This window comes from Solanum pennellii, chromosome 1 (assembly GCF_001406875.1).
Source record: "Solanum pennellii chromosome 1, SPENNV200".
NCBI classification, from domain to species: Eukaryota; Viridiplantae; Streptophyta; class Magnoliopsida; order Solanales; family Solanaceae; genus Solanum; species Solanum pennellii.
Window position 1 is genome coordinate 99,212,864 of NC_028637.1, and position 13,293 is coordinate 99,226,156.

The following is a 13,293-nucleotide window of genomic DNA, read 5'->3' on the forward strand; positions in this document are numbered from 1 at the left end:
GATGACGATGACGGAAGGAGGGGTGAAAAGTTTATTTTCCTTTTTATCTTTATTATTTAACTAGTTCCCGAACACGTGCAACACACGTGTATTGCAACTAAAGCTTTGCATAAAAAGATATTATACTAAAAGAAGTAAATATGTTGCTAGCTTAGCAATAGTACAAAAAGTGTTAGTCAATATTTGTAGCTAAATCAATTATATTGGAATAAATTTACACTCTTTTTGAAGGAGAAATCTAACCAAAGAAGACAAATGAAATAATTGATTAAAATCACCTTATGATACACATTATAGAGTATATTATAACGAATGTAAAAAGATTGATCAGATTAAATATCACTGAGAAAATTAAACTATGTACAACCGATAATAACAAATAAATTTTATATATTAAAATATGAAAGAAGAATGTAAAAAGAAGTTAGTATTGGAAGATGAAAGAAAGAAAATTTAATGAGTGAAATAAATTTTAGAATTCCTACACACAAGAACCGTAGGAATACTAAATAAAAGTTTTCTTAAGTTAAATTTATAAAAAAAATTACCGAAACATGAATAGACACATGGAAAATTAAAAGGTCAAATACTATTAAAATAAATATTAAAAAAATAGAGATGAAATTTAACTTGAAAAGATACATGAATCTACTCTAATTTCTTGTCTTTAAGGAACAATTAGTCATTTGTATTTTTTTTAAATTTGTGTGAGAAATGTGAAAGGTCAAGATTTTGAATTGAGAATAAGAAGATTAAGTGTATATATATATATATAGATAGATATATGAAAATTATAAAAGCTTTAATTTAGTAGAAGGGTAAAATGGTAATTCAACTTTTTACTTTGGAGTTTCTCACTTATAATAATATATGATGATGATTAGTTTTCTAAAGCAAATTTATTGCTTTACTCTCCTTTTTTTTTGGATGACAAGGGAAACCCACAGCCGCTACCCTTTGGGTGCACATAGGGTAAAATTCCCGCTCCTATGCAATAGCTCGCAAACCACATGGGAGAGGTAATCCGCACTAGGCAAGTATTGTACGACGAGTTCGACCTCCTTTTAGCTAGCCTTTAGTTATAAATTTACAATATTCTTGACAAATATTATTTGGGTGAAACTACACCATGTGTTTGACCATAATACTTGGAAATATATTTCACTTTTTTAGAAAAAATATGATTTATACCCATATGCTTTAAAAACTATAAAAAAAACTAAAAATAAGTTTATATTACAAATCAATTAAAATTTTCGTTGCGACAAATAATAAGGAGTGTCCGTGACACTAGAGCAATGTGGTAGTTTAGAGCGAGTACACCAAGCATCATTCTATACATCGTGAAGTAGGCAAAGCAAATGACTTTGTGACCTGAGTCGATTGCTCATCATTTTCATCAACATTAATCATATCATCATTTTCATATTCATTGAGTATTTCATCACTACTTTGGTGCTCACGTAAAAAAATTATGTAATACCATGCAAACACTACTGTAGAGAGTATTTTTGTAAAAGATAAAAATTTGGTGTAAAATTTCAGTATTCAAAAGATACCAAATAATGAGATTTGACCTAAATACTAGAAAAAATTAGTATTTAAAAATTTGAGATATTTGTCAAAAATATTTGTCAAATAATGACAAATTGCATGGAAAACACTATTTGCTAATTTTTTTTAAAAAAAATATTATTTAGGAAATCTATTATCAAACGGGTCCTCAGATTGTGGATACCACACTTTATACTGATTCAGCAAAGAAAATGTCACATAAGTTCGTTCAATGGTCAGCGGATTTTAAAATTTTCATTTTAATTGAGTTTAAGCGTTCGATTGACCAAAGATTAAGTATAAGGATCTAAAATACAAAAGTATACTAGTATAAGAGTTCATCAGACCATTGCGCCCTTAATTATTATGTGATGTTGAAAAAGACATAGAGTATTGCTATATACTTGTCGTCATTTTAAACAATTATTTGTTGCCAATTTTTTTCTTTCATAATTTACTTTAGCATTAGTTACATATTTCTCAAATTATTTTGAAAGACCAAACATTAAACATTAATTAACAGCAATATAGTGCTGAAATAGTCATGACAATAAGTATTATTTTCTAAATAGCTATCATACAACAAAGGCTTGATAGGTTCACTCCCTCAATCAATTGGAAATTTGAAGAGTTTATCGATTCTGTAAGGGTATTATTACATAATAAACTTACTTTATTTTTCTTTTTCATATTGTTCATTTATTTATTATTACTTTTTAATTACTTAATTAACTTTTGTACACTTAATATTCATAACTCTCATCTTTTCATATTCATAACATCCAAATATTTAAACCAAACTCTAACATATCTTTTGATATTCCTTCTATTCTATCTATATAAATTCAACTACTTTATCTCATTAAACCCCTACCAACACTATTAGACTATTATTTTTATTCTATAGTTAAAGTAAATGAAGAAAGCTCTTAAAGTTTGATAGGATATGGAAGGAGTCGATAAGAACTCAAAGATTTATGTACTAATTCTGTACTTATTATTCATCTATACATACATCAGTGTTATAAGAATAATGTCTACCCTATTTTTTTTTAATCTGTTTCTTTTTGACCTTTTTCTTTTCTCTCTATTAGACCTTTTAATTTAGTTTTCTATGAATGTTTTATTGCCGTAAGTCTTTGTTCTTATTTTGTAATTGTTACATTTTATTATTCATTACAATTACATATATATTTCCATGAAATTTATTCATTCTAATTTATCTATAAAAATTCACACGAAACACACGTGCGAAGCACGTGCTCAGAAACTAGTTACAAAATTGATTTAAGGTTAGAAAATAATTAATGTAGTAATTTTCTGGTCCAAAATAATTTTATGACTTCAATATTACAAGAAGAACAAATTTAATGGAAAATTGACTGCAGGATTAGATACCAGTAATTTTTCTTGCAGTGTAAGATGAAATTTATTTTGAAGAGCAGTACGCAGTAGTAGTTGATCATCTATTAAATGAAGATATAATGCAATTGAATGGCTTGTTGAAATTCATAAACCAAATTATCCATCTTCTTTGAAAGTAAAATTTATTATTCTAACTTTCTATTAATGCACAAAGATTATGTGTTGAAAATATGAGGAAAAAATTTAATTCTTTTCCTATATAAGGCCAGAAACTTCACTTAAACAAACAGGGGTTTTAGCTGAATAACCCCTTTTAGTTAAGAAAAAAGAAAAAAATTCTGCAACTCAAGGTAACATATTTTTCCCCTTGCTCTATTCATCAACTACTTGAGTTTTTTTTTTTTTTTGATGACCGTAGTCTCTAAGTCAGCTTTCGCTTACCTTGACTAATTTCCTATATATCCTGTTTTTAGAATTTGGTTGTTTTCCAAGAACATGTATTTATTTATATGTACTTAAACAATAAATGTTTTGTAATCTGGTAACTCCCTTGTTATCGTGCTTAACACGTGTGTGTTTACCCTTTGAGCCTTTTCAGGTACACTACTTCATGATGGGAGCTGAAAATAAAACACTGTTTTGCTATTGTCGTTGGGGCTGGACGGAGAAGGTGCTTCCAGATGGAACAACTTTATATGTGGGAGGTATTACCCGTCAGGTTACTGTGAAGACACGCATAAAGTATAACGACTTTGTGAACACAGTTTTTGACCGACTGGGCATTGTTGATCCTTCAGATAAAATCTTGCAATTTACTGCAAAGTTTTGTAAGTCTAAATTGATAGATCTGAGAGACCAAAAAGATGTCAATGCTATGTTTCAGTTTAATGATGGTTCTGCGGATGTTTATGTATCAAGTTTGGTTAAGGAGCCTAATTCTAGACCGGCATCAGGTAGTGGGAAAACTGTTGAACTTGCTGTTGTTTCTGAGTCAAAACCAGATACTCACGTGCGCGATGACGAAAATGATTTGGCAACTCCTCTGAAGAAGGCGCGGTGCATTCAGTCAGCTGGAGATTCCCTGGAAAGATTAAATCAGAATGGAGCAGATCTTCCTGTAGGGGATGTGCAGAACAACAGTTCCAAGATTGGGATATTTAACAAACAGGCTTCTGTACCGCCATCAGGTGATGGAAACGTTATTGTCATTTCTGATTCAGAACCAGATACAACTCCTGATGTTAACAAACAGGCTTCTATACCGCCTTCATTTGGTACATATTATGTAAATCCAAAAGAACTTTACAAGTTCCCTCATCGAATTCCCTCTTTCAAAATGACTGGAAATGAAGGAAAGGGTGTACCTGCAGGATCGTTTGAACTTTATCCTTATGCTCTTCCCCTCAATCCGAATGATACTTGGTACCCTGGGAAAGTTAAGGAAACTGCAAACTCGAGACCTGTAGAAGATGTTTCATCAGCAGTTCCCTCTGGAAGTAGACAAAAGTCGAGCACCTCTGAGCATGCTTCGACATCTCAGATGACTGGAAACTTGAACGGTGTCCATGCTGCTAATGAAGAGCTCCCTATGACCTCTGGTTTGGAACTCAAATTATGGTTTGATGAGACCAAAAAATGATTTGATCCTCATCAGTTTCTTGCTTGTTAAGTTGGACTTCAAATAATTTCGGATAGAGTCTTAGCTTTTGTTAAGATTCCTATTATATAAAAGTACTCAATATTGTATCTTTTAACCAAAAAACAAAAAATATAATAAAATACTATGTAACTTGCAAGGAGCTATAACTTGTTCAATTTGTCCTGTTTCAAATTTCATTTCCGTGCGAGTTTTTATTTCCTCTATTCACCTTGTATTATTTTGGCAATGAACGTTAAGAGAGTAACTTTCCTAAGCTAATCCAAATGGACACTTAGTTATTGACCAAATAGTATGATGAACCCTTATAAGTTTGTATTCTGGACACTCTTAATTCTTTGTCTACTCAACANTTTGTAATCTGGTAACTCCCTTGTTATCGTGCTTAACACGTGTGTGTTTACCCTTTGAGCCTTTTCAGGTACACTACTTCATGATGGGAGCTGAAAATAAAACACTGTTTTGCTATTGTCGTTGGGGCTGGACGGAGAAGGTGCTTCCAGATGGAACAACTTTATATGTGGGAGGTATTACCCGTCAGGTTACTGTGAAGACACGCATAAAGTATAACGACTTTGTGAACACAGTTTTTGACCGACTGGGCATTGTTGATCCTTCAGATAAAATCTTGCAATTTACTGCAAAGTTTTGTAAGTCTAAATTGATAGATCTGAGAGACCAAAAAGATGTCAATGCTATGTTTCAGTTTAATGATGGTTCTGCGGATGTTTATGTATCAAGTTTGGTTAAGGAGCCTAATTCTAGACCGGCATCAGGTAGTGGGAAAACTGTTGAACTTGCTGTTGTTTCTGAGTCAAAACCAGATACTCACGTGCGCGATGACGAAAATGATTTGGCAACTCCTCTGAAGAAGGCGCGGTGCATTCAGTCAGCTGGAGATTCCCTGGAAAGATTAAATCAGAATGGAGCAGATCTTCCTGTAGGGGATGTGCAGAACAACAGTTCCAAGATTGGGATATTTAACAAACAGGCTTCTGTACCGCCATCAGGTGATGGAAACGTTATTGTCATTTCTGATTCAGAACCAGATACAACTCCTGATGTTAACAAACAGGCTTCTATACCGCCTTCATTTGGTACATATTATGTAAATCCAAAAGAACTTTACAAGTTCCCTCATCGAATTCCCTCTTTCAAAATGACTGGAAATGAAGGAAAGGGTGTACCTGCAGGATCGTTTGAACTTTATCCTTATGCTCTTCCCCTCAATCCGAATGATACTTGGTACCCTGGGAAAGTTAAGGAAACTGCAAACTCGAGACCTGTAGAAGATGTTTCATCAGCAGTTCCCTCTGGAAGTAGACAAAAGTCGAGCACCTCTGAGCATGCTTCGACATCTCAGATGACTGGAAACTTGAACGGTGTCCATGCTGCTAATGAAGAGCTCCCTATGACCTCTGGTTTGGAACTCAAATTATGGTTTGATGAGACCAAAAAATGATTTGATCCTCATCAGTTTCTTGCTTGTTAAGTTGGACTTCAAATAATTTCGGATAGAGTCTTAGCTTTTGTTAAGATTCCTATTATATAAAAGTACTCAATATTGTATCTTTTAACCAAAAAACAAAAAATATAATAAAATACTATGTAACTTGCAAGGAGCTATAACTTGTTCAATTTGTCCTGTTTCAAATTTCATTTCCGTGCGAGTTTTTATTTCCTCTATTCACCTTGTATTATTTTGGCAATGAACGTTAAGAGAGTAACTTTCCTAAGCTAATCCAAATGGACACTTAGTTATTGACCAAATAGTATGATGAACCCTTATAAGTTTGTATTCTGGACACTCTTAATTCTTTGTCTACTCAACACTTAAGTTCAAACAAAATAAGACTTTCAAACCCCTCCAATCATGTGTATAACTCACTCTCTCTTACAAAATGACACGTCATATGCACAACAGATATATTAATGTCATTTCATAATTCCACATCAGATATTATAAACCAAAATGTTAAATAATAAATTTTCTATTTAAAAAATAAAATAAATTCTCAACTTCCCTTCACCTCCACAACCACCATTAGAGATCTCATCACCATCTTCATTCCTCTAATTCCTTTCGTTCATTGAAAAACGACAATAAAATTTTCTTGATCGATCAACAAAAAAAAAATTCATTTGCTCTCCTCTCCATTTGTTTTCATCGTCTATGCTCTAACCTCTATAGAAGATCTATCACAACTAGAGCAAAATCGTCATTGATTATCTTCTTGTTCAACATCTAATTTTCATTGACACCACTAAAACTCACTTTAACGGAGGTCTAGTGGACAAAATGAGCGAAGATGTTGACGAAAACGACGTCGTAAGGGACATCGAAATCCGTATCATTACAGAAGAAAAGGGAGAAGTGAACCTCTTTTTTTTTTTTTGCAATAACCCAAAAAGTGTATAACTCGATAGTAAAATCATAAATGAATTTTAGAAATCCTTTAACCATAGAAGAAAAATATTGATATCAATCGCACAAGAACAAAGCAAGAACAAGAAAGAAATGAACAGTCAAATTGTTGATACTATTCTTATTTTGTCTAACCTATGCATATATAAGCCAAGAAAATTATATGGGGTAATCAAAATCGAATAAAATAGTTGGCATCAACAAATTACCAATCTCAAATCAATACAAATTTAGTATCCACTTTCGCCATGAATTTGGCTATCAATCCAGATCTGCTCCTCTATAGTTGAACTTCTTAATCGTTCTCTTCCTTGGCTATCAATTGCAACATCAACGTCAACTTTCGCCATGGATTTGGGACGGACTAGGGCTTAAGAAAGTGCCAACGGCTAGAGTTTTGGGGACGATGATGGAAGGAGGGGTTGGGATGATAACGATGACGAAAGGAGGGGCTGGAGACGATGTTGATGACGGAAGGAGGGGTTGGGATGATGACGATGAAGGAAGGAGGGGTTGGGGACAATGATGATGACAAAAGGAAGGGTTGGCGATGATGACAATGACAGATGGAAGAGTTGGCGATGATGACAATGACGGAAGGAGGAGTGAAAAGTTTTTGTTTCCTTTTTATCTTTATTATTTAACTAGTTCTCGAACACGTGCAACGCACGTGTATATCATATCATTTTAAACTACACGAATACACAGTCAACTATGAACCTATGTGCTCCAAACATAGTCCATATCCACATTTCAAAGTTCAAATATATATGCAAAGGCATTCACATATCAATTCATATCTTAATTTGAGTTTTATTGCAACAAAAGCTTTGCATAAAAAGATATTATACTAAAAGAAGAGAATATGTTGCTAGCTTAGCAATAATACATAAAGTGTTAGTCAATATTTGTAGCTAAATCAATTATATTGGAATAGATTTACACTCTTTTTGGAGGAGAAATCTAATCAAAGAAGGAAAATGAAATAATTGAATTAATTCACCTTATGATACACTTTATAGAGTATATTATAACGAATGTAAAAAGATTGATTAGATTAAATATCATTGAGAAGATTAGTCTATTTACAACCAATAATAACGAAGAAATTTTATATATTAAAATATGAGTGAAGAATGTAAAAAGAAGTTACTATTGGAAGATGAAAGAAATAAAATTTAATGAGTGAACTAAAATTTAGAGTTCCTATACACAAGAATTGGAGGAATAGTAATTAAAAGTTTTTCTTGGAAAAGTTAAATTTATAGAACAAAATTATGAAAACATGAATAGACACATTGAAAATTGAAAGGTCAAATACTATTAATATAAATATAAAAGATGGAGATGAAATTTAACTTGAAAAGATACATGAATCTACTTTAATTTCTTGTCCTTAAGGAATAATTACTCATTTGTATTTTTTTTAAATTTGTGTGAGAAATTTGAAAGGTCAAGATTTTGAAATGAGAATAAGAAGATTAAATGTGTGTGTGTGTGTGTGTATATATATATATATATATGAAAATTATAAAAGTTTTAATTTAGTAGAAGAGCAAAATTGGTGATTCAACTTTTTACGTTGGAGCTTCTCACTTACAATAATATATGATTAGTTTTCTAAAGCAAATTTATTGTTTTACTCTCCTTTAGCTAGCGTTTTGTTATAGATTTTCAAATATATTGACAAATATTATTTGGGTGAAACTACACCATATGTTTGACCATAGTACTTGGAAATATATTTCACTTTTGTAAAAAAAATATGATTTATACCCATAAGTTTTAAAAAAACTATAAAAACTAACCATAAGTTTGTATTACAAGTCAATTGAATTTTCATTGCGACAAATAATGAGTGCCCATGACTTTGCTACCTAAGTCGATTGTTCATCATTTTCATTAACATACATCATGAAGTAGACAAAGCAGATGACTTTGTGACCTGAACCGATTGCTCATCATTTTCATCAACATTAATCATATCATAACTTTCATATTCACTGAATACTTCATCATTACTTTGGTGTTCACGTAAAAAAAAAAGTATGTAATACAACGCAAACACTACTATAGAGAGTGTTTTTATATAAAAAAAAAAATTGGTGTAAAATTTCAATTTTCAAAAGATACCAAATAATGAGATTTGACCTAATACTAGAAAAAACTAGTATTTGGAAATTTGTCAAAAATATTTGTCAAATAATGACAAATTGTATGGAGAAACACTATTTGCTAAATTATTTTTTCAAATATTAATTAGGAAAGGAAAAAGGGACAAATATACCCCAGAATTATCGTAAATGACATGCATGTACCCTTCGTTATGCTTTTAGTACATCAATACCCTTACCGTCCAAAAATCAGAACACATTTGCTCCTCACTCTAATGGAAGAATAATTAGTGACACGTGACGCAATCCTACGGCTCAACCTGATTTGACCAATTAATATACGAAATATTTTATTTCAGGAAGACATTTTTTTTCAAAAGATGATTTTTAATTAGAAAGTGCTTATCCTCTTTCAATTTGAAAAAAAAAGAATTAAAATATATCCTATTTTAAATATATCTCCAAAATCGACAGAGAGATTTTCTCATTGGTCAATTTAAACAAATAAAACATATAAACTTAAACTAAATTTTCATTTTTTACAATATGGAGGCTCCAAAATCGACGGAGAGATTTTCTCATTGGCCAATTTAAATAAATAAAATATATAAACTTAACTAAATTTCCGTATTTTACAATGTGAAGACCTTTATAACCGACAGACGTATTTTCACATTGCCAATAAAACATAAGATTTTTCAATACAAAATCACAAAAAAAATAAATATGGAACTACTGACCATCGGTAGCCGAAACAGGTCATCAAATAACTCCTTTAACAAAGAAATCATCTTATAAACGGTAAAAAGAATACGGATAAAATAGATCAACCAATTAGTAATAAATGAAAGAAACATGAATTTATAGTAATTATAAAATGGAAAAAAATATATATGGGATCATCAACAGTAAAGAATTAAAAAATATATAAATAAAATAATATCATATGGAGTGTTCAATACTAACGGAAAACATTCAACAAATAAGAAACACAAATATAAACAAAATATAGAGGCAGAAGGGTCACCTAAGGAAGCATTTTCCGGCCGGATCTTGTTGGAAGCAGAGCTTGGAGCTCGCTAGATTGTTGTTTGGTGTTTTATTCACCGGAGTTGAAGCTCATAGGTGGTGGGGTTTTGTTGTGGTTGGTCGGAGCTGCTAGTGCAAGCTCGAGCTTGCTGGTTGGTACATTAGAGCTCTTTACTCGTAGTGATTTGACTGAAAAAGGGACAAGGAGGTTGTTTTGGTTGCTGTTTATTTGTGAGATTCGGAGAAAAGGTGGGGTTTTAGAGGTGGTTTTTGGGTCGATTCTGGTTGGGAAGGAGATGGGTGTTGGCAGCTTGGTTCTTGTTGCCGGAAAAGGGAGAAAATGAACAGAAAAGAGAGGTTGTGGGTCTAGTTGTTTGCTGGAAAAAATAATGGGTTTTGGCTTCGACGGAAAATGCTCCACCAATGTGGTGGCTGGAACTGAAGAAACATCTGAACACTTGAAAAATCTGAAAAGAATTAACCCTGAATTTTTATCCACTACTACAACCTAATGACCCAATTATTCTATATATAGAAAATTATTAAAAATAAATCTAAGTTATGGGCTTGAGATTGTGGCCTAAAAATCATTATTTAATATATAAAATATATGTATATGCAAATTATATTCATATTTGAATGAATTTTTAAATTGTGCAAAGTATCAAAATTAATATTAACCGATTTAACACATAAAATGAATTTAAAAAAAAACATAATGAACATAACCAATGACATGTAAAATATAATTTTAAAATTAACTAATAAAACATTCTAAATTTTAATAAATAAGGATAGATATCGAGAAACTTAATTAAAATTATAAAAGAATTAGTTTGAATCATTAAATAAATAAAGTTACAAATTTTAAAAATGTTAGGTCAAAATTGAGTGTCAACACAGATAACCCATCAAAACTATATATAATAATTTACTATTTTACACCTACATAAATATTAATAGTAGTGCATTAGTGGGTATTACATTTGTCATTTGGCTTTTAAATCACACTTTCTAGTGACTTTGAGTTCACAATTTTACATTAATTAGAGTTGGCATTGGAGCGGAATGGGACAAATTTATCCTCAACCCATAAAAGCCCCATCCAGCATAGGATTTTTCATTTTAAATTTTTGGTATATCGAATATCGTTTGGTCATTTTAAAATGGGCGGGTTTTTTTATTTTTTTCATCGTATATCGATTTTTAAATTTGCTAATCCGCTAGCCAATCTATAAGATATTGATTCGTTTGGTAACAAATTAACAATTATAGGGTGGTGTATAGGCAGGGTGGCTCAAACTCGTTGGTGGCCTAAGGCCAAAATCAAACTAGAGGCCTTAAAAAAATTAAAAAAATTTATATGTTTTATTTTAGATCTATTTTTCTAGCTTTTTGAGATGCAAAGTTATTAATAGGCATAATACATAAACATGACTCTTACCTTGGTGTCAGCAGACAACTATGACCCTAAACTTTAGATGTGCACAAGTAGACACTTAATCTTGTATAAGATTGAACAAATAGACACATTCGTCATACATGACACTCTACATGTCAATTTTGTGTCCTATGTGGTCGTAGATGTATTATGTCATGTAGGACACATGTGTCTATTTGTTCAATTTTATACAAGTTTAAGTGTCTATTTGTGCACACCCAAAGTTGGAGAGCATAGTTATCCGTTGAAGTCAAGTTAAGGGTCATGTTTATGTATTATGCCTTGTTAATAATGTGTAGTCAATCTTTTCTAATAATTCTTTTTCAATCGATAATATAGCCAAACCACTTAATCTTTCTTGATTTTCTTAGGAATCTACATCCGACTTTTCACCATTTCCTTTACTTCTTCTTTTTGGTTTATATAATTATCTAACTCAACTTCAACTAAGTTTAGTGACTTGTTCTTAAGAGAGCATTTCCCTACTTTTTTTTAATTTAATTTTAACATTGTTTTCCAAAAAATTATCAAGAACATCTTTTTGAGATTTTATTATCGACTTTACTTTTTCTTTTAAGTTTTAAATGACCGGATCCATATTTTCTAGTTGACATATTAAAATCTAAAAAATATTTTAAACACTATTTCAATATCAAATAAAAAATATAATAAGCATAAGACACAAATCAAAAATAATATTAGAAATTAAAATGATATTACTTTCAAAAATGAATTGGACTACTGCGATATATTTTTCTCCAAATTTAAGACATAATCTATATTTTAAAAAAAATAAAATTATCAATAGAATAAGTAAATTCTTAAGCTTTTAATAAGAGAAAGATGTAAGATTATGATTTTCGTTCATTAACAAGTTGAATTTGATTTAATCGGTAAAAATATTCGTAAAACTTAACCCTAATTTGGGTGTTTAATTTAGGTCGATTATACTATTTATCGCAAATTCAAATTTTATAAGGAATTGAGTACGGAGAAGAGGAGAAACCAAAAAAGGGTAGAGATCGTAGAACTCAATTTGTGCAAGATTTCTATTTATTGTAATAAAAGGATAGCAAGTACTAACAATTCACGACTCTCGTCGCTGCCGTCGCCGTGGTCGTAGCACAGTTTACTAGTTTATCATAGAGAAATAAAGGAATAGGGTTTTTATGTTAGATTTTGACGTTTCGTATAGGAATGACTATGGGGCGGGGCGGGTTTAGGCTTGTGCGATTTGCGGAAGTGAAAAGAAATAGAAGAGATGAAGAGAGGAGGATATAACTTTTCATGGGAAATGTTAAAAGTAATAGTCATATCTATCACTTCATTAATGTTGTTTGAATTTGGAGTCTTAATTGTAATTTTTTTTAAGAAAAGTTTAATCCTACCTATTAACTAAAAATTGGGCCCCCTAAAATTGTGAGCCTAAGACCAAGAACTTTTTTTCAACTATATTTGTCGCCCATGAGTATAGACTAACTAGTCATGTACACGTGCGTTGCACGTTGTCTCATGTTAGTCCATGTTGACTCATTTGAATATATATATATATATATAAAAACCTAAAAAAAATTTAGCAAGTTAAGTTAGGCTTGCACAATATTTAGAGAGTCTACTGTTTGTATTTTAAAGAATAAATATATGGTATATATGCAACAAGTATTATAATATATATTTTATATTTAATATAATATTTATTACGATTATG